General features: G+C 43.4%; 1 long non-coding RNA gene across 1 annotated transcript in view; it reads left to right on the forward strand.

The window, feature by feature from the left end:
* The first annotated feature begins 1,129 nt into the window (after positions 1-1,129).
* LOC142476329 (uncharacterized) overlaps positions 1,130-18,970 on the forward strand; it is a 28,029-nt gene continuing 10,188 nt past the window's right edge. Inside the window, exons 1-11 of the long non-coding RNA XR_012791582.1 lie at positions 1,130-1,243; positions 2,264-2,359; positions 3,804-3,907; positions 5,140-5,250; positions 7,647-7,766; positions 8,787-8,882; positions 10,327-10,430; positions 11,662-11,772; positions 14,178-14,297; positions 15,318-15,413; positions 16,856-16,967. This is a non-coding gene — a long non-coding RNA (uncharacterized LOC142476329). The remainder of the gene's footprint in view (positions 1,244-2,263; positions 2,360-3,803; positions 3,908-5,139; positions 5,251-7,646; positions 7,767-8,786; positions 8,883-10,326; positions 10,431-11,661; positions 11,773-14,177; positions 14,298-15,317; positions 15,414-16,855; positions 16,968-18,970) is intronic.

Consider the following 18,970-nt stretch of genomic DNA (forward strand, 5'->3'; position numbering starts at 1 on the left):
TCCCCCTTCTCTCCTTCTACCTAATTCTCCTTCTGCATTTGACTCCTTTTCTTCTCTTACAGAGCTGGAAGCTAATCATCTTCTCTTCTCCCTCTACCACATGCCCTCTAGATCGTATCCCCTCACACCTTACTGCATCTCTTAGTCCCCACTCTCACCCACATCTTCAATTCCTCCCTATTCTCTGGCTCTTTACCCTCTTACTTTAAGCCTGTAGTGGTCACCCTTTTCTCAGAAACAACCTACACCCTATACTAACCCTATACTAACTACCGCCCTGTATCCCTCCTGCTGTTTGTCTCCTAATTGCTAGAATGTCAACATTCTTAAATCACATTCCCTCCTGGATCCTTTACAACCTGCCTTTCGTACAGCTCGTTCTACAGACTGTGCTTAAAGCAAATTCCCAAGGTCACTTTTCCCTACTAATCCTACTTGATCTATCTGCTGCGTTTGATGCTCTCAATCACTCTCCTCCTTCATATTCTAAACTCTCTCTTGGTATCCGTAACACAGTTCTATCCTGGTTTTCATCATAACTTTCCTGTCACACATTCTCCATCTCTGTTGCTAACATGTCTTCGTCTTCTATTGATCTGTTTGTGGGTATACATCAGGGCTCTGTTCTGAGATCTCTCTTTCTCTCTACATACTATCATTTGGTGACCTCATCAACTCTTTGTGACAATCCTATAAATAACAAATACAAATATCAGGTCATGGGAATAAGTGATTTGGACATAAAAGTAACATTTCGGAAGTGTGGACAACTAATACATCTTGTAGATTGCCTTTACAGTGTGATGTCATTGATTCAGTAGATTGTGTGCAGACCAGGACTGCAGTACAGTGTCACTCACATGGATGACTTGCGTGGTAGAAGCTCAAGAACAAGGATGTCAAACTCCAGTCCTCGAGGGCAGCAAACAGGCCAGGTTTTCAGGATATCCCTACTGAAAACCTGGCCTGTTTGGGACCCTCGAGGACTGGAGTTTGACATGCATGCTCTAGAAGGAGCACAGCTGTGGGTGGGAGGTGGATTTGCTTTGCATCAAATGGTTTGGAGCAAGGTTTATTGTATGTATTATCATAATAACAATGCAATGCTTAACTTTTATTTCAGGAGGGATGACTGCAGAACAGAAGTGAATATTGAAGCCATGTGTTCCTTTTCTTGCAAAAGAGAAAATTTGAAGGACAGTTGAAGAGAAGGAAAATTACTACACAGAGACAGATAAGCAATGTGTATATTTCTCATTTACCATTTAGTATTTGTCGTTTTATTGACTCCACACAATCCGGCTGCTACGGGTTTCACATTGAATATTTTCATCTCTACTCTACCCCTTCCTGTGATCTGAACCATGCAAGTTTTCGTTGATTCAATACATCATGAGTAGAGGGTGGCTACAGTATGAAGTAAAGACCCAAGGACCACATCTACTACCATTCATAACAAGAACATGTGCAGTAGCGCACAGCTGCAGTTCTATGTGATTGTTATGAAAGGTTGAGGTGGTTCAATTCTATGAATCTGGAGTGGGATGGATCCTGTTTGCATCATATGGTTTCATCTAGGCCAGTAGATTATATAACTCTCAGTACAGGTTACACATGGCATCAGTATTAGTGATTTAAAGAGGAGGAAAGCTTCAATGTGGAGAACAAAGCCAAGTAATGTTGAAGTTACTCCTTTTACCATTTACTTGGTCAGTCTGTACTGTCTACTCTCCACACAGCTGCTAAGGATCTTCCATTTTAAATACTTTCACCTCCTATTCTGCACTGCTTTGCTGCCCATTATTCAGAGATGCGTTCCAGTCATGTTTAGCACTCTGAATCTCTCTGCAGTCATTGGTTCAGCACATCATGGGTAGAGCATGGCTACAGATACAGCAAGCTATTATTATTTTACCGGCTGATCACCCATAATATTGCATTAAAACATAGAATATCACTTAATTTCCAAAAGATTCAGTGATGCTGATAATGCAGAATCTCACAACATTTCCCATCATAATGCCATAATGCACAAGTGGGAGAAATAATCCTTGCTATATCTGTACATTGTGTGACGTATTACCTCAATGACCAATGAGAGCAAGTACATCTTCTGTATAGAGCGGCTGTGTTATGATGCAGTTATTGATCATCATTGACATAATCACAAGAATCTTATGCAAAGGGAAATTGTCCGCAGCGAAGTGAGATTTCAGCCCCCAAACGTCTGTAATATTAATGCAATGTCTTACTTTTGTTGCAGTGAACACTGAAGAGACGGATCTACTACAACACTGTACAGGATGAGCATACGCTACAAGCAGCAAAATGATCTTGCAGTTGACAGTATGTTGTTCTGGTAATGTGCACAATTATTATTTATGGGCTACACACCACAGTGCTGGACATATTCTGTTAACTTCAACTCTACTCCTAACATGGAGATGTCTTCCTGGTGTTACTGATTCAGTACATCATATGCACAGTGTGGTTATGATATGATGGATTGATTTAATGAACCCACCAACCAATGATGACATCTGCATCATCTTCTGTAAAGTGCAGCTACAGCATGATATTATCAGCATTTGGTGCGGTATAATCAGAGGTATCTATGTGCTTTTGTGCCTGTTTTAAGTCCTCCAGCTTAACGCCCCTACACCTCCCACTACACAGGCATACTTACTTATGCATACACTGACATCTGGCATACCTACACACACCCCAGGGCCACTTCCTTCCCCTGATGTCAGGGAGAGGATGGGCATGCAGAGTGCAGTAAGTCTCCACGTTACTCTGGCCAACAGTCTTGGCCTACCTCCAGCATCTGTCACCCACAACATCTGTTCCCTCCTTGTAAAGTGCTGAACTATCTCACCTGGGTCAGTGCTATAGCTGATCACAGTGCCCGATCAGGATGTCACTGTGACAGGCAGCAGTGCAGATTGACCGGTCAATCAATGCAGTGCCGCAACATATGCACTAAATGAGATTTCCGTGCCCCCAGTCAGGTTACTCCCTGGGCAGTGACCCTGCTCACACCCTCCCCTAGTTCCACCTCTGATCACAATTATCTCTCTTGGAGAGTGTAGCAAATTGGAGTTGGGGGAATCTCACCTCTGCCATGCATGGTCACAATCTGGGCACAGGACCCAAATAGTGGGCAATGTGGCACTTCTTACAGTAGAGAATAAGTAACTTTATTCTTTACTTGTGTATTAAGGACCTTATTTGCATTAAATTCAGTCCACATGGGACCAAGACTTTCTGGCTTACTGAACAAAGTGGAATTGTTTCGTAGAGGGTGGAGAATTGTATTTTATCTGAAATTACCCCCTCTGCACAAAATACAAACAATTCTACCCATACAAGTACCTTGTGGAAGTTGTTGCCCTCTATCTTCCTGTGGTCTCTCCCTGTTTCTCACCGTGCCTCCTCCCATTTCCTTGCACCTCTGCGTCTCCGCATATATCCCTATACTCAGAGCCGGCTCCGGTCAGTGACATGGGATGCCCAAATATGAGCATACCCATATATGGGCATCCATGCCACTGACCGGAGCCCGCTCTGTTGCGGATATGGAGAGAGACTGGGAGATTTACATCCCCTTATAATTCATATGGTGCATAGTACCGGCACGTATTGTTTTACCGGTACTGTGTACCTTCCTACTTTCACACTGGTACAGTATATGCTGCAGTGGGACTGAGAGGGATATATTGGTAACACATAGTCATTGTTGGGGGAATTCAATCCATTTTGAAAATAGTAATGAAATGTTTTTTACTTTTCTTTTTTTTCAGTAATGAAGAATGAAACATTTCTGTTAAAATTGAATTGGAGGTGAACTGGATTCATCATCAACTCTGCACCAGTGTGAATTGATGTTCTTTAATGTTCTGATAAGGTACATGCAACATCTCTTCCTCAACCCCTGCACCACTCTCTGCCTCTTGCCTCTCTCTCTCCACCTCCCTGCTAAGCGTATTAACCCATCTAATGTAATCCACATTCCATGTCTCACTTTACTCTTCACTTCTCACGTGCCCTCTGGAATGACTGCTCTCTGACTAACAAGGTCTATTTGTACATGACCTCTTCTGCTCTCATCATCCACCACCTCTCATTCCCCTCACCCCTGTCCTACTCGATACCTCAGCTTAATTGAACTCTCTCCTCTGACATCTACCCTTATCTCTAACCTCTCCTCACTTTCTGCTTAAACTAACTATCTTGTTAACTTTTACAATGCTATCATCTCCTCCTCCCTCCTCCTCCTTCCTCCTCCCTCCATTATATATATACCCCTTCTAGGCTCTGACACACTCATCCCTCTAAGGCCATGATTATCATGGGCACATGCTTGGTCGTCCACAGTGCGTGCGAGCGATGCAGAGCCGCCTCGGACCTCAGTGCAGGGATTGCTGCATACCCCCAGCATCTGTCACCCACAAACAATACACACACTAATACTCCCCACAATACACACTATAATACCTCCTCAATACTAATCTCCCCAATAATATTATAGCTCCAAACACAATATACACAACACCCTTACACAAGATACACAATCTAGTACTCTCCTCTGCACCTCTACACACAATATAATACTCCCACACACACAATATACACACTACCCTCCTACCCCCATAAAATACAACCAATAATACACACACACTTTGTGGATGTTGGGACCAGCTCCCGGCATGCACCAGTGAAAGAGAGAGGCCCGCAGAAGCTCGGAAGAACTCCCTCCATCCGTGCCTTCCTCCGTTTCACATCTTCTCCCTGTCTCTCTCCCTCCCTTTCCTTGCATCTCCCTGCGTCTTTACGTATACCCAGTCAGTGACGGCTCTGGTCACGTGATGCCTTAATATGGGCTTATCCATATATGTTCATCCACGTCACTAATGTGATGCCCGCACTGTTGCGGAGCTGGTACTTACGACGGGCACTTATTGTTTTATCAGTACTGCGTACCTGACTCTACCGGCCTACTTTCAACACTAGTACAATATGTGCTTCACTACGAGTGAGTGGGGAATATTGGCATCACACAGTCACTGTTGAATATGCCATTCAATCCATTTTGAAAATAGTAATGCAATGTGGTTTTGTTTTGTTTGCTTTTTGCAGTAATGAAGAATGGAAAAGTTATATTAAAATTAAATTGGAGGGGGACTAGATTCAGCATTTCATCATGAACTCTGCACTTGTGAGAATTTAACTTCTTGAATACCCTGACAGGTACACGCAACATTAAGACTATAATCTGCTGTGCAAGCTTTCGTGCTATACCTCCCCCTCAGGTTTTGATTTATACATTTGCTCCCTCAATTCATGTCCTCTAATATTTGAAAGCTCTCTCCTAGCATTTTCTCTTTACCACAGAACGTCATCCCAATGTAACCTCTCTTGTTCTTTCTGCTTGCTGTTTCCTCACTCCTCTGTTAAACTTTTCTAATTTCTCTAACTTCCACACTCCTGCTTTTATCCACATGTTCTCCTCTTTCCTTCCCCTACCTTTGCATGTGTCTACACACTGCACCATTTGTACAGACCTCTATTGCAGCTATTTCTGCACTGCTCAATGAAAAGCACTCTTTAATATCCTATTCTCTGTGCCCCCTCTCTCTGCGCCCCCTCTTTTGGCGCCTCCTCTCTCTGCGCCCCCTCTCTCTGCGCCTATCTGTCTCATTCTCTCTACGTCCCTCTCTCTCTACATAGAGCTATCTCTGTCTCTCTCTACACCTATCTCTATGTCTCCTTCTATGTTTGCTGATGTGTGGGATATCTCTTATAATCTTGAACCTGCTCATATACACATCGGGCCTCCCTGCCTCTGCCTCCCTGCTAAGAGTGTTAACCTATCTAATGTAATCCACATTCCTTTCCTTACTTTTCTCTTCCCTTCTCCTATGCCATCTGGAATGTCCGTTCTCTGACTAACAAGGCTCTAGTTGTACATGACCTCTTCTGCTCTCATCATTCACAATCAGTCATTCCCCTCACCCCATCTTACCTGTCCCACTGATTTGCCTCTGCTTAATTAAACTCTCCTCTGACATCTACTCTAACCTCTCTGCTCTCTCTCTCTTTCCGCTTAAACTAACAATCTTATTAACTCTTACAATGCTATCCTCCTATCTATATGCCCCCTCTAGGCTCTGACACACTTGTCCCTCTAGCCCACACCCTTGGCTAAATTCCCAAACATGTTCATCACACTTCCACTCGCTGTTCTTAATGCCTATGAAGGAAATCACACAATTGATATTTGATTTTTCTACAGTAAAAATGTCTCCAGTCCTGTATAAAGCTGCTCTCTGGGGCCAAACCACACTACTTTTTTTTCACATTCATCAACACTCAAATTTAATTTACGCTGTCTTTTTTTCCCTGTATTTGACTCCCTCCACTAACCTTCTCCTCACACTTGCCATCCTTCCTTCACTTCTCCTCAAGCATTTGACTACTTCAGAGGCAAGGTGGATGCCACCCACAAGGAGATTCCTTCTGTCCCTTCCCCCTTCTCTCCTTCTACCTAATTCTCCTTCTGCATTTGACTCCTTTTCTTCTCTTACAGAGCTGGAAGCTAATCATCTTCTCTTCTCCCTCTACCACATGCCCTCTAGATCGTATCCCCTCACACCTTACTGCATCTCTTAGTCCCCACTCTCACCCACATCTTCAATTCCTCCCTATTCTCTGGCTCTTTACCCTCTTACTTTAAGCCTGTAGTGGTCACCCTTTTCTCAGAAACAACCTACACCCTATGTGCCTTACTAACTACCGCCCTGTATCCCTCCTGCTGTTTGTCTCCTAATTGCTAGAATGTCAACATTCTTAAATCACATGCCCTCCTGGATCCTTTACAACCTGCCTTTCGTACAGCTCGTTCTACAGACTGTGCTTAAAGCAAATTCCCAAGGTCACTTTTCCCTACTAATCCTACTTGATCTATCTGCTGCGTTTGATGCTCTCAATCACTCTCCTCCTTCATATTCTAAACTCTCTCTTGGTATCCGTAACACAGTTCTATCCTGGTTTTCATCATAACTTTCCTGTCACACATTCTCCATCTCTGTTGCTAACATGTCTTCGTCTTCTATTGATCTGTTTGTGGGTATACATCAGGGCTCTGTTCTGAGATCTCTCTTTCTCTCTACATACTATCATTTGGTGACCTCATCAACTCTTTGTGACAATCCTATAAATAACAAATACAAATATCAGGTCATGGGAATAAGTGATTTGGACATAAAAGTAACATTTCGGAAGTGTGGACAACTAATACATCTTGTAGATTGCCTTTACAGTGTGATGTCATTGATTCAGTAGATTGTGTGCAGACCAGGACTGCAGTACAGTGTCACTCACATGGATGACTTGCGTGGTAGAAGCTCAAGAACAAGGATGTCAAACTCCAGTCCTCGAGGGCAGCAAACAGGCCAGGTTTTCAGGATATCCCTACTGAAAACCTGGCCTGTTTGGGACCCTCGAGGACTGGAGTTTGACATGCATGCTCTAGAAGGAGCACAGCTGTGGGTGGGAGGTGGATTTGCTTTGCATCAAATGGTTTGGAGCAAGGTTTATTGTATGTATTATCATAATAACAATGCAATGCTTAACTTTTATTTCAGGAGGGATGACTGCAGAACAGAAGTGAATATTGAAGCCATGTGTTCCTTTTCTTGCAAAAGAGAAAATTTGAAGGACAGTTGAAGAGAAGGAAAATTACTACACAGAGACAGATAAGCAATGTGTATATTTCTCATTTACCATTTAGTATTTGTCGTTTTATTGACTCCACACAATCCGGCTGCTACGGGTTTCACATTGAATATTTTCATCTCTACTCTACCCCTTCCTGTGATCTGAACCATGCAAGTTTTCGTTGATTCAATACATCATGAGTAGAGGGTGGCTACAGTATGAAGTAAAGACCCAAGGACCACATCTACTACCATTCATAACAAGAACATGTGCAGTAGCGCACAGCTGCAGTTCTATGTGATTGTTATGAAAGGTTGAGGTGGTTCAATTTTATGAATCTGGAGTGGGATGGATCCTGTTTGCATCATATGGTTTCATCTAGGCCAGTAGATTATATAACTCTCAGTACAGGTTACACATGGCATCAGTATTAGTGATTTAAAGAGGAGGAAAGCTTCAATGTGGAGAACAAAGTCAAGTAATGTTGAAGTTACTCCTTTTACCATTTACTTGGTCAGTCTGTACTGTCTACTCTCCACACAGCTGCTAAGGATCTTCCATTTTAAATACTTTCACCTCCTATTCTGCACTGCTTTGCTGCCCATTATTCAGAGATGCGTTCCAGTCATGTTTAGCACTCTGAATCTCTCTGCAGTCATTGGTTCAGCACATCATGGGTAGAGCATGGCTACAGATACAGCAAGCTATTATTATTTTACCGGCTGATCACCCATAATATTGCATTAAAACATAGAATATCACTTAATTTCCAAAAGATTCAGTGATGCTGATAATGCAGAATCTCACAACATTTCCCATCATAATGCCATAATGCACAAGTGGGAGAAATAATCCTTGCTATATCTGTACATTGTGTGACGTATTACCTCAATGACCGATGAGAGCAAGTACATCTTCTGTATAGAGCGGCTGTGTTATGATGCAGTTATTGATCATCATTGACATAATCACAAGAATCTTATGCAAAGGGAAATTGTCCGCAGCGAAGTGAGATTTCAGCCCCCAAACGTCTGTAATATTAATGCAATGTCTTACTTTTGTTGCAGTGAACACTGAAGAGACGGATCTACTACAACACTGTACAGGATGAGCATACGCTACAAGCAGCAAAATGATCTTGCAGTTGACAGTATGTTGTTCTGGTAATGTGCACAATTATTATTTATGGGCTACACACCACAGTGCTGGACATATTCTGTTAACTTCAACTCTACTCCTAACATGGAGATGTCTTCCTGGTGTTACTGATTCAGTACATCATATGCACAGTGTGGTTATGATATGATGGATTGATTTAATGAACCCACCAACCAATGATGACATCTGCATCATCTTCTGTAAAGTGCAGCTACAGCATGATATTATCAGCATTTGGTGCGGTATAATCAGAGGTATCTATGTGCTTTTGTGCCTGTTTTAAGTCCTCCAGCTTAACGCCCCTACACCTCCCACTACACAGGCATACTTACTTATGCATACACTGACATCTGGCATACCTACACACACCCCAGGGCCACTTCCTTCCCCTGATGTCAGGGAGAGGATGGGCATGCAGAGTGCAGTAAGTCTCCACGTTACTCTGGCCAACAGTCTTGGCCTACCTCCAGCATCTGTCACCCACAACATCTGTTCCCTCCTTGTAAAGTGCTGAACTATCTCACCTGGGTCAGTGCTATAGCTGATCACAGTGCCCGATCAGGATGTCACTGTGACAGGCAGCAGTGCAGATTGACCGGTCAATCAATGCAGTGCCGCAACATATGCACTAAATGAGATTTCCGTGCCCCCAGTCAGGTTACTCCCTGGGCAGTGACCCTGCTCACACCCTCCCCTAGTTCCACCTCTGATCACAATTATCTCTCTTGGAGAGTGTAGCAAATTGGAGTTGGGGGAATCTCACCTCTGCCATGCATGGTCACAATCTGGGCACAGGACCCAAATAGTGGGCAATGTGGCACTTCTTACAGTAGAGAATAAGTAACTTTATTCTTTACTTGTGTATTAAGGACCTTATTTGCATTAAATTCAGTCCACATGGGACCAAGACTTTCTGGCTTACTGAACAAAGTGGAATTGTTTCGTAGAGGGTGGAGAATTGTATTTTATCTGAAATTACCCCCTCTGCACAAAATACAAACAATTATACCCATACAAGTACCTTGTGGAAGTTGTTGCCCTCTATCTTCCTGTGGTCTCTCCCTGTTTCTCACCGTGTCTCCTCCCATTTCCTTGCACCTGTGCGTCTCCGCATATATCCCTATACTCAGAGCCGGCTCCGGTCAGTGACATGGGATGCCCAAATATGAGCATACCCATATATGGGCATCCATGCCACTGACCGGAGCCCGCTCTGTTGCGGATATGGAGAGAGACTGGGAGATTTACATCCCCTTATAATTCATATGGTGCATAGTACCGGCACGTATTGTTTTACCGGTACTGTGTACCTTCCTACTTTCACACTGGTACAGTATATGCTGCAGTGGGACTGAGAGGGATATATTGGTAACACATAGTCATTGTTGGGGGAATTCAATCCATTTTGAAAATAGTAATGAAATGTTTTTTACTTTTCTTTTTTTTCAGTAATGAAGAATGAAACATTTCTGTTAAAATTGAATTGGAGGTGAACTGGATTCATCATCAACTCTGCACCAGTGTGAATTGATGTTCTTTAATGTTCTGATAAGGTACATGCAACATCTCTTCCTCAACCCCTGCACCACTCTCTGCCTCTTGCCTCTCTCTCTCCACCTCCCTGCTAAGCGTATTAACCCATCTAATGTAATCCACATTCCATGTCTCACTTTACTCTTCACTTCTCACGTGCCCTCTGGAATGACTGCTCTCTGACTAACAAGGTCTATTTGTACATGACCTCTTCTGCTCTCATCATCCACCACCTCTCATTCCCCTCACCCCTGTCCTACTCGATACCTCAGCTTAATTGAACTCTCTCCTCTGACATCTACCCTTATCTCTAACCTCTCCTCACTTTCTGCTTAAACTAACTATCTTGTTAACTTTTACAATGCTATCATCTCCTCCTCCTCCCTCCTCCTCCTCCCTCCTCCATCATATATATGCCCCTTCTAGGCTCTGACACACTCATCCCTGTAAGGCCATGATTATCATGGGCACATGCTTGGTCATCCACAGTGCGTGCGAGCGATGCAGAGCCGCCTCGGACCTCAGTGCAGGGATTGCTGCATACCCCCAGCATCTGTCACCCACAAACAATACACACACTAATACTCCCCACAATACACACTATAATACCTCCTCAATACTAATCTCCCCAATAATATTATAGCTCCAAACACAATATACACAACACCCTTACACAAGATACACAATCTAGTACTCTCCTCTGCACCTCTACACACAATATAATACTCCCACACACACAATATACACACTACCCTCCTACCCCCATAAAATACAACCAATAATACACACACACTTTGTGGATGTTGGGACCAGCTCCCGGCATGCACCAGTGAAAGAGAGAGGCCCGCAGAAGCTCGGAAGAACTCCCTCCATCCGTGCCTTCCTCCGTTTCACATCTTCTCCCTGTCTCTCTCCCTCCCTTTCCTTGCATCTCCCTGCGTCTTTACGTATACCCAGTCAGTGACGGCTCTGGTCACGTGATGCCTTAATATGGGCTTATCCATATATGTTCATCCACGTCACTAATGTGATGCCCGCACTGTTGCGGAGCTGGTACTTACGACGGGCACTTATTGTTTTATCAGTACTGCGTACCTGACTCTACCGGCCTACTTTCAACACTAGTACAATATGTGCTTCACTACGAGTGAGTGGGGAATATTGGCATCACACAGTCACTGTTGAATATGCCATTCAATCCATTTTGAAAATAGTAATGCAATGTGGTTTTGTTTTGTTTGCTTTTTGCAGTAATGAAGAATGGAAAAGTTATATTAAAATTAAATTGGAGGGGGACTAGATTCAGCATTTCATCATGAACTCTGCACTTGTGAGAATTTAACTTCTTGAATACCCTGACAGGTACACGCAACATTAAGACTATAATCTGCTGTGCAAGCTTTCGTGCTATACCTCCCCCTCAGGTTTTGATTTATACATTTGCTCCCTCAATTCATGTCCTCTAATATTTGAAAGCTCTCTCCTAGCATTTTCTCTTTACCACAGAACGTCATCCCAATGTAACCTCTCTCTTGTTCTTTCTGCTGGCTGTTTCCTCACTCCTCTGTTAAACTTTTCTAATTTCTCTAACTTCCACACCCCTGCTTTTATCCACATGTTCTCCTCTTTCCTTCCCCTACCTTTGCATGTGTCTACACACTGCACCATTTGTACAGACCTCTATTGCAGCTATTTCTGCACTGCTCAATGAAAAGCACTCTTTAATATCCTATTCTCTGTGCCCCCTCTCTCTGCGCCCCCTCTTTTGGCGCCTCCTCTCTCTGCGCCCCCTCTCTCTGCGCCTATCTGTCTCATTCTCTCTACGTCCCTCTCTCTCTACATAGAGCTATCTCTGTCTCTCTCTACACCTATCTCTGTGTCTCCTTCTATGTTTGCTGATGTGTGGGATATCTCTTATAATCTTGAACCTGCTCATATACACATCGGGCCTCCCTGCCTCTGCCTCCCTGCTAAGAGTGTTAACCTATCTAATGTAATCCACATTCCTTTCCTTACTTTTCTCTTCCCTTCTCCTATGCCATCTGGAATGTCCGTTCTCTGACTAACAAGGCTCTAGTTGTACATGACCTCTTCTGCTCTCATCATTCACAATCAGTCATTCCCCTCACCCCATCTTACCTGTCCCACTGATTTGCCTCTGCTTAATTAAACTCTCCTCTGACATCTACTCTAACCTCTCTGCTCTCTCTCTCTTTCCGCTTAAACTAACAATCTTATTAACTCTTACAATGCTATCCTCCTATCTATATGCCCCCTCTAGGCTCTGACACACTTGTCCCTTTAGCCCACACCCTTGGCTAAATTCCCAAACATGTTCATCACACTTCCACTCGCTGTTCTTAATGCCTATGAAGGAAATCACACAATTGATATTTGATTTTTCTACAGTAAAAATGTCTCCAGTCCTGTATAAAGCTGCTCTCTGGGGCCAAACCACACTACTTTTTTTTCACATTCATCAACACTCAAATTTAATTTACGCTGTCTTTTTTTCCCTGTATTTGACTCCCTCCACTAACCTTCTCCTCACACTTGCCATCCTTCCTTCACTTCTCCTCAAGCATTTGACTACTTCAGAGGCAAGGTGGATGCCACCCACAAGGAGATTCCTTCTGTCCCTTCCCCCTTCCCCCTTCTCTCCTTCTACCTAATTCTCCTTCTGCATTTGACTCTTTTTCTTCTCTTACAGAGCTGGAAGCAAATCATCTTCTCTTCTCCCTCTACCACATGCCCTCTAGATCGTATCCCCTCACACCTTACTGCATCTCTTAGTCCCCACTCTCACCCACATCTTCAATTCCTCCCTATTCTCTGGCTCTTTACCCTCTTACTTTAAGCCTGTAGTGGTCACCCTTTTCTCAGAAACAACCTACACCCTATGTGCCTTACTAACTACCGCCCTGTATCCCTCCTGCTGTTTGTCTCCTAATTGCTAGAATGTCAACATTCTTAAATCACATTCCCTCCTGGATCCTTTACAACCTGCCTTTCGTACAGCTCGTTCTACAGACTGTGCTTAAAGCAAATTCCCAAGGTCACTTTTCCCTACTAATCCTACTTGATCTATCTGCTGCGTTTGATGCTCTCAATCACTCTCCTCCTTCATATTCTAAACTCTCTCTTGGTATCCGTAACACAGTTCTATCCTGGTTTTCATCATAACTTTCCTGTCACACATTCTCCATCTCTGTTGCTAACATGTCTTCGTCTTCTATTGATCTGTCTGTGGGTATACATCAGGGCTCTGTTCTGAGATCTCTCTTTCTCTCTACATACTATCATTTGGTGACCTCATCAACTCTTTGTGACAATCCTATAAATAACAAATACAAATATCAGGTCATGGGAATAAGTGATTTGGACATAAAAGTAACATTTCGGAAGTGTGGACAACTAATACATCTTGTAGATTGCCTTTACAGTGTGATGTCATTGATTCAGTAGATTGTGTGCAGACCAGGACTGCAGTACAGTGTCACTCACATGGATGACTTGCGTGGTAGAAGCTCAAGAACAAGGATGTCAAACTCCAGTCCTCGAGGGCCGCAAACAGGCCAGGTTTTCAGGATATCCCTACTGAAAACCTGGCCTGTTTGGGACCCTCGAGGACTGGAGTTTGACATGCATGCTCTAGAAGGAGCACAGCTGTGGGTGGGAGGTGGATTTGCTTTGCATCAAATGGTTTGGAGCAAGGTTTATTGTATGTATTATCATAATAACAATGCAATGCTTAACTTTTATTTCAGGAGGGATGACTGCAGAACAGAAGTGAATATTGAAGCCATGTGTTCCTTTTCTTGCAAAAGAGAAAATTTGAAGGACAGTTGAAGAGAAGGAAAATTACTACACAGAGACAGATAAGCAATGTGTATATTTCTCATTTACCATTTAGTATTTGTCGTTTTATTGACTCCACACAATCCGGCTGCTACGGGTTTCACATTGAATATTTTCATCTCTACTCTACCCCTTCCTGTGATCTGAACCATGCAAGTTTTCGTTGATTCAATACATCATGAGTAGAGTGTGGCTACAGTATGAAGTAAAGACCCAAGGACCACATCTACTACCATTCATAACAAGAACATGTGCAGTAGCGCACAGCTGCAGTTCTATGTGATTGTTATGAAAGGTTGAGGTGGTTCAATTCTATGAATCTGGAGTGGGATGGATCCTGTTTGCATCATATGGTTTCATCTAGGCCAGTAGATTATATAACTCTCAGTACAGGTTACACATGGCATCAGTATTAGTGATTTAAAGAGGAGGAAAGCTTCAATGTGGAGAACAAAGCCAAGTAATGTTGAAGTTACTCCTTTTACCATTTACTTGGTCAGTCTGTACTGTCTACTCTCCACACAGCTGCTAAGGATCTTCCATTTTAAATACTTTCACCTCCTATTCTGCACTGCTTTGCTGCCCATTATTCAGAGATGCGTTCCAGTCATGTTTAGCACTCTGAATCTCTCTGCAGTCATTGGTTCAGCACATCATGGGTAGAGCATGGCTACAGATACAGCAAGCTATTATTATTTTACCGGCTGATCACCCATAATATTGCATTAAAACATAGAATATCACTTAATTTCCAAAAGATTCAGTGATGCTGATAATGCAGAATCTCACAACATTTCCCATCATAATGCCATAATGCACAAGTGGGAGAAATAATCCTTGCTATATCTGTACATTGTGTGACGTATTACCTCAATGACCAATGAGAGCAAGTACATCTTCTGTATAGAGCGGCTGTGTTATGATGCAGTTATTGATCATCATTGACATAATCACAAGAATCTTATGCAAAGGGAAATTGTCCGCAGCGAAGTGAGATTTCAGCCCCCAAACGTCTGTAATATTAATGCAATGTCTTACTTTTGTTGCAGTGAACACTGAAGAGACGGATCTACTACAACACTGTACAGGATGAGCATACGCTACAAGCAGCAAAATGATCTTGCAGTTGACAGTATGTTGTTCTGGTAATGTGCACAATTATTATTTATGGGCTACACACCACAGTGCTGGACATATTCTGTTAACTTCAACTCTACTCCTAACATGGAGATGTCTTCCTGGTGTTACTGATTCAGTACATCATATGCACAGTGTGGTTATGATATGATGGATTGATTTAATGAACCCACCAACCAATGATGACATCTGCATCATCTTCTGTAAAGTGCAGCTACAGCATGATATTATCAGCATTTGGTGCGGTATAATCAGAGGTATCTATGTGCTTTTGTGCCTGTTTTAAGTCCTCCAGCTTAACGCCCCTACACCTCCCACTACACAGGCATACTTACTTATGCATACACTGACATCTGGCATACCTACACACACCCCAGGGCCACTTCCTTCCCCTGATGTCAGGGAGAGGATGGGCATGCAGAGTGCAGTAAGTCTCCACGTTACTCTGGCCAACAGTCTTGGCCTACCCCCAGCATCTGTCACCCACAACATCTGTTCCCTCCTTGTAAAGTGCTGAACTATCTCACCTGGGTCAGTGCTATAGCTGATCACAGTACCCGATCAGGATGTCACTGTGACAGGCAGCAGTGCAGATTGACCGGTCAATCAATGCAGTGCCGCAACATATGCACTAAATGAGATTTCCGTGCCCCCAGTCAGGTTACTCCCTGGGCAGTGACCCTGCTCACACCCTCCCCTAGTTCCACCTCTGATCACAATTATCTCTCTTGGAGAGTGTAGCAAATTGGAGTTGGGGGAATCTCACCTCTGCCATGCATGGTCACAATCTGGGCACAGGACCCAAATAGTGGGCAATGTGGCACTTCTTACAGTAGAGAATAAGTAACTTTATTCTTTACTTGTGTATTAAGGACCTTATTTGCATTAAATTCAGTCCACATGGGACCAAGACTTTCTGGCTTACTGAACAAAGTGGAATTGTTTCGTAGAGGGTGGAGAATTGTATTTTATCTGAAATTACCCCCTCTGCACAAAATACAAACAATTATACCCATACAAGTACCTTGTGGAAGTTGTTGCCCTCTATCTTCCTGTGGTCTCTCCCTGTTTCTCACCGTGCCTCCTCCCATTTCCTTGCACCTGTGCGTCTCCGCATATATCCCTATACTCAGAGCCGGCTCCGGTCAGTGACATGGGATGCCCAAATATGAGCATACCCATATATGGGCATCCATGCCACTGACCGGAGCCCGCTCTGTTGCGGATATGGAGAGAGACTGGGAGATTTACATCCCCTTATAATTCATATGGTGCATAGTACCGGCACGTATTGTTTTACCGGTACTGTGTACCTTCTTACTTTCACACTGGTACAGTATGTGCTGCAGTGGGACTGAGAGGGATATATTGGTAACACATAGTCATTGGTGGGGGAATTCAATCCATTTTGAAAATAGTAATGCATTGTTTTTTACTTTTTTTTTTGCAGTAATGAAGAATGAAAAAGTTCTGTTAAAATTGAATTGGACGTGAACTGGATTCAGCATTTCATCATCAACTCTGCACCAGTGTGAATTGACGTTCTTTAATGTTCTGACAAGGTACATGCAACATCTCTTCCTCTACCCCTACACCACCCTCTGCCTCTTGCCTCTCTCTCCACCTCCCTGCTAAGCGTATTAACCCATCTAATGTAATCCACATTCCTTGTCTCACTTTACTCTTCCCTTCTCACGTGCCCTCTGGAATGTCTGCTCTACGACTAACATGGTCTATTTGTACATGACCTCTTCTGCTCTCATCATCCACCACTTCTCATTCCCCTCACCCCTGTCCTACTCGATACCTCAGCTTAATTGAACTCTCTCCTCTGACATCTACCCTTATCTCTAACCTCTCCTCACTTTCTGCTTAAACTAGCTATCTTGTTAACTCTTACAATGCTATCATCTCCTCCTCCCTCCTCCTCCATCATCTATATGCCCCTTCTAGGCTCTGACACACTCATCCCTCTAAGGCCGTGATTATCATGGGCACACGCTTGGTTGTCCACAGTGCGTGCGAGCGATGCAGGGCCTCCCCGTCGCCTCGGACCTCAGTGCAGGGATTGCTGGAGCGACAGGCATGCGCTAACTTTGCCATCTGTTGCGTGCTTACTATAGACGCAGCCTAACCCATGCATTGGTTTAATTCACAAGCACGCTCTCATCACACTTCATCACATCACACTGCTGCTCTTAACACCTATGGAGGAAATCTCACAGTCTGATTTTCTACACTAAACCTTTGTCCTGTTCTGTAAAACTCTGCTCCTTTTTTTAAGGTCAAACACTACTTTTTCCTCACTCATCAACACTCCAATTTCATTCACACTGTCTTCTATGTATTTGAGTCCCACCACTGACTTTCTCCTCCCACTTAACATCCATCCTTTATTTCTCCTCAAGCCTTTGCTCACTTGAGGCAAGGTGGATGCCATCCACAAGTAGATTCGTTCTCTCCCTTCCCCCTCTCTCTTTTTCTATCTAGATCTCATTGCACTCTTGACTCCTTTTCTCCTGTCACAAAGCTGGAACCTGATCTTCTCTTCTCCCTCTACCACATGCCCTCTCAATCCTATATTCTCACTCTCACCCACATCTTCAATTCCTCCATATCCTTTGGCTCTTTCAACTCTTCCTTTTAAGCATGCAGTGGTCACCCCTATTCTCAAAAATAACCTTGACCTTGTGTGAATTTCTAACTATCGCCCTGTATCCGTCCTACCATTTGCCTCCTAATTGCTAGAACGTCTTGTGATCTCCCGTTTGATCAACATTCTTAAATCACATGCTCCTCTGGGCCCTTCACAATCTGCCTTTCCCAATGTAACCAATTATGTACATAAAGAAAATTCCCAAGGTCCATTTTACTTACTAATCCTGCTTGATCTCTCTTCTGCTTTTGATACTGTCAATCACTCTTCTCATTCATATTCTAAACTCTTTCTTCGTATCCGCAGCAAACTTATATCCTGGTTTTCATCATACTTCTCCATCACACATTCTCCATCTCTGTTGCTAACGTGTCTTTGTCTCCTGTTGTTTTGTCTGTTGGTATACCTCAGGACTCTGTTCTGGGACCTCTCTCACTACATACTATCACTAGTTGACCTTATCAACTATTTTGACCCTTGATATCATCTCTATGCAGATGATACACACACCTATCCACCCTACCGTCACTCCTGCAATTTAGTTCCTAGTTTCGGGTCGCCTCCTGGCTATATCCTCCATGGATGACACTCTTCTGCCTTAAACCTAATGTCTAAAACTGAGCTCCTCATATTTCCCCCTAAATCTGGCCTAATATCACCTTTCTCCATCGCAGTAAACAGTACTACCATCATCCTGTCATGAAAGCACATTGCCTAGGAGTAACATTTGACTCTTCCCTTTCCATCTTCATTCACGACACTGGCTAAAGTTTGTCGATTCTTTCTCTGTAATATTTCCAAGATTTGCCCTTTTCTCTGTCAATCTACTGCTAAAACGCCAATGCATGCCCTTATCGTATGGGTTAACATACTGCTAACAGGGCTCCCTGCTTCACAACTTTCTCATTT

The sequence above is a fragment of the Ascaphus truei genome, unplaced genomic scaffold, assembly GCF_040206685.1.
Source record: "Ascaphus truei isolate aAscTru1 unplaced genomic scaffold, aAscTru1.hap1 HAP1_SCAFFOLD_1570, whole genome shotgun sequence".
NCBI classification, from domain to species: domain Eukaryota; kingdom Metazoa; phylum Chordata; class Amphibia; order Anura; family Ascaphidae; genus Ascaphus; species Ascaphus truei.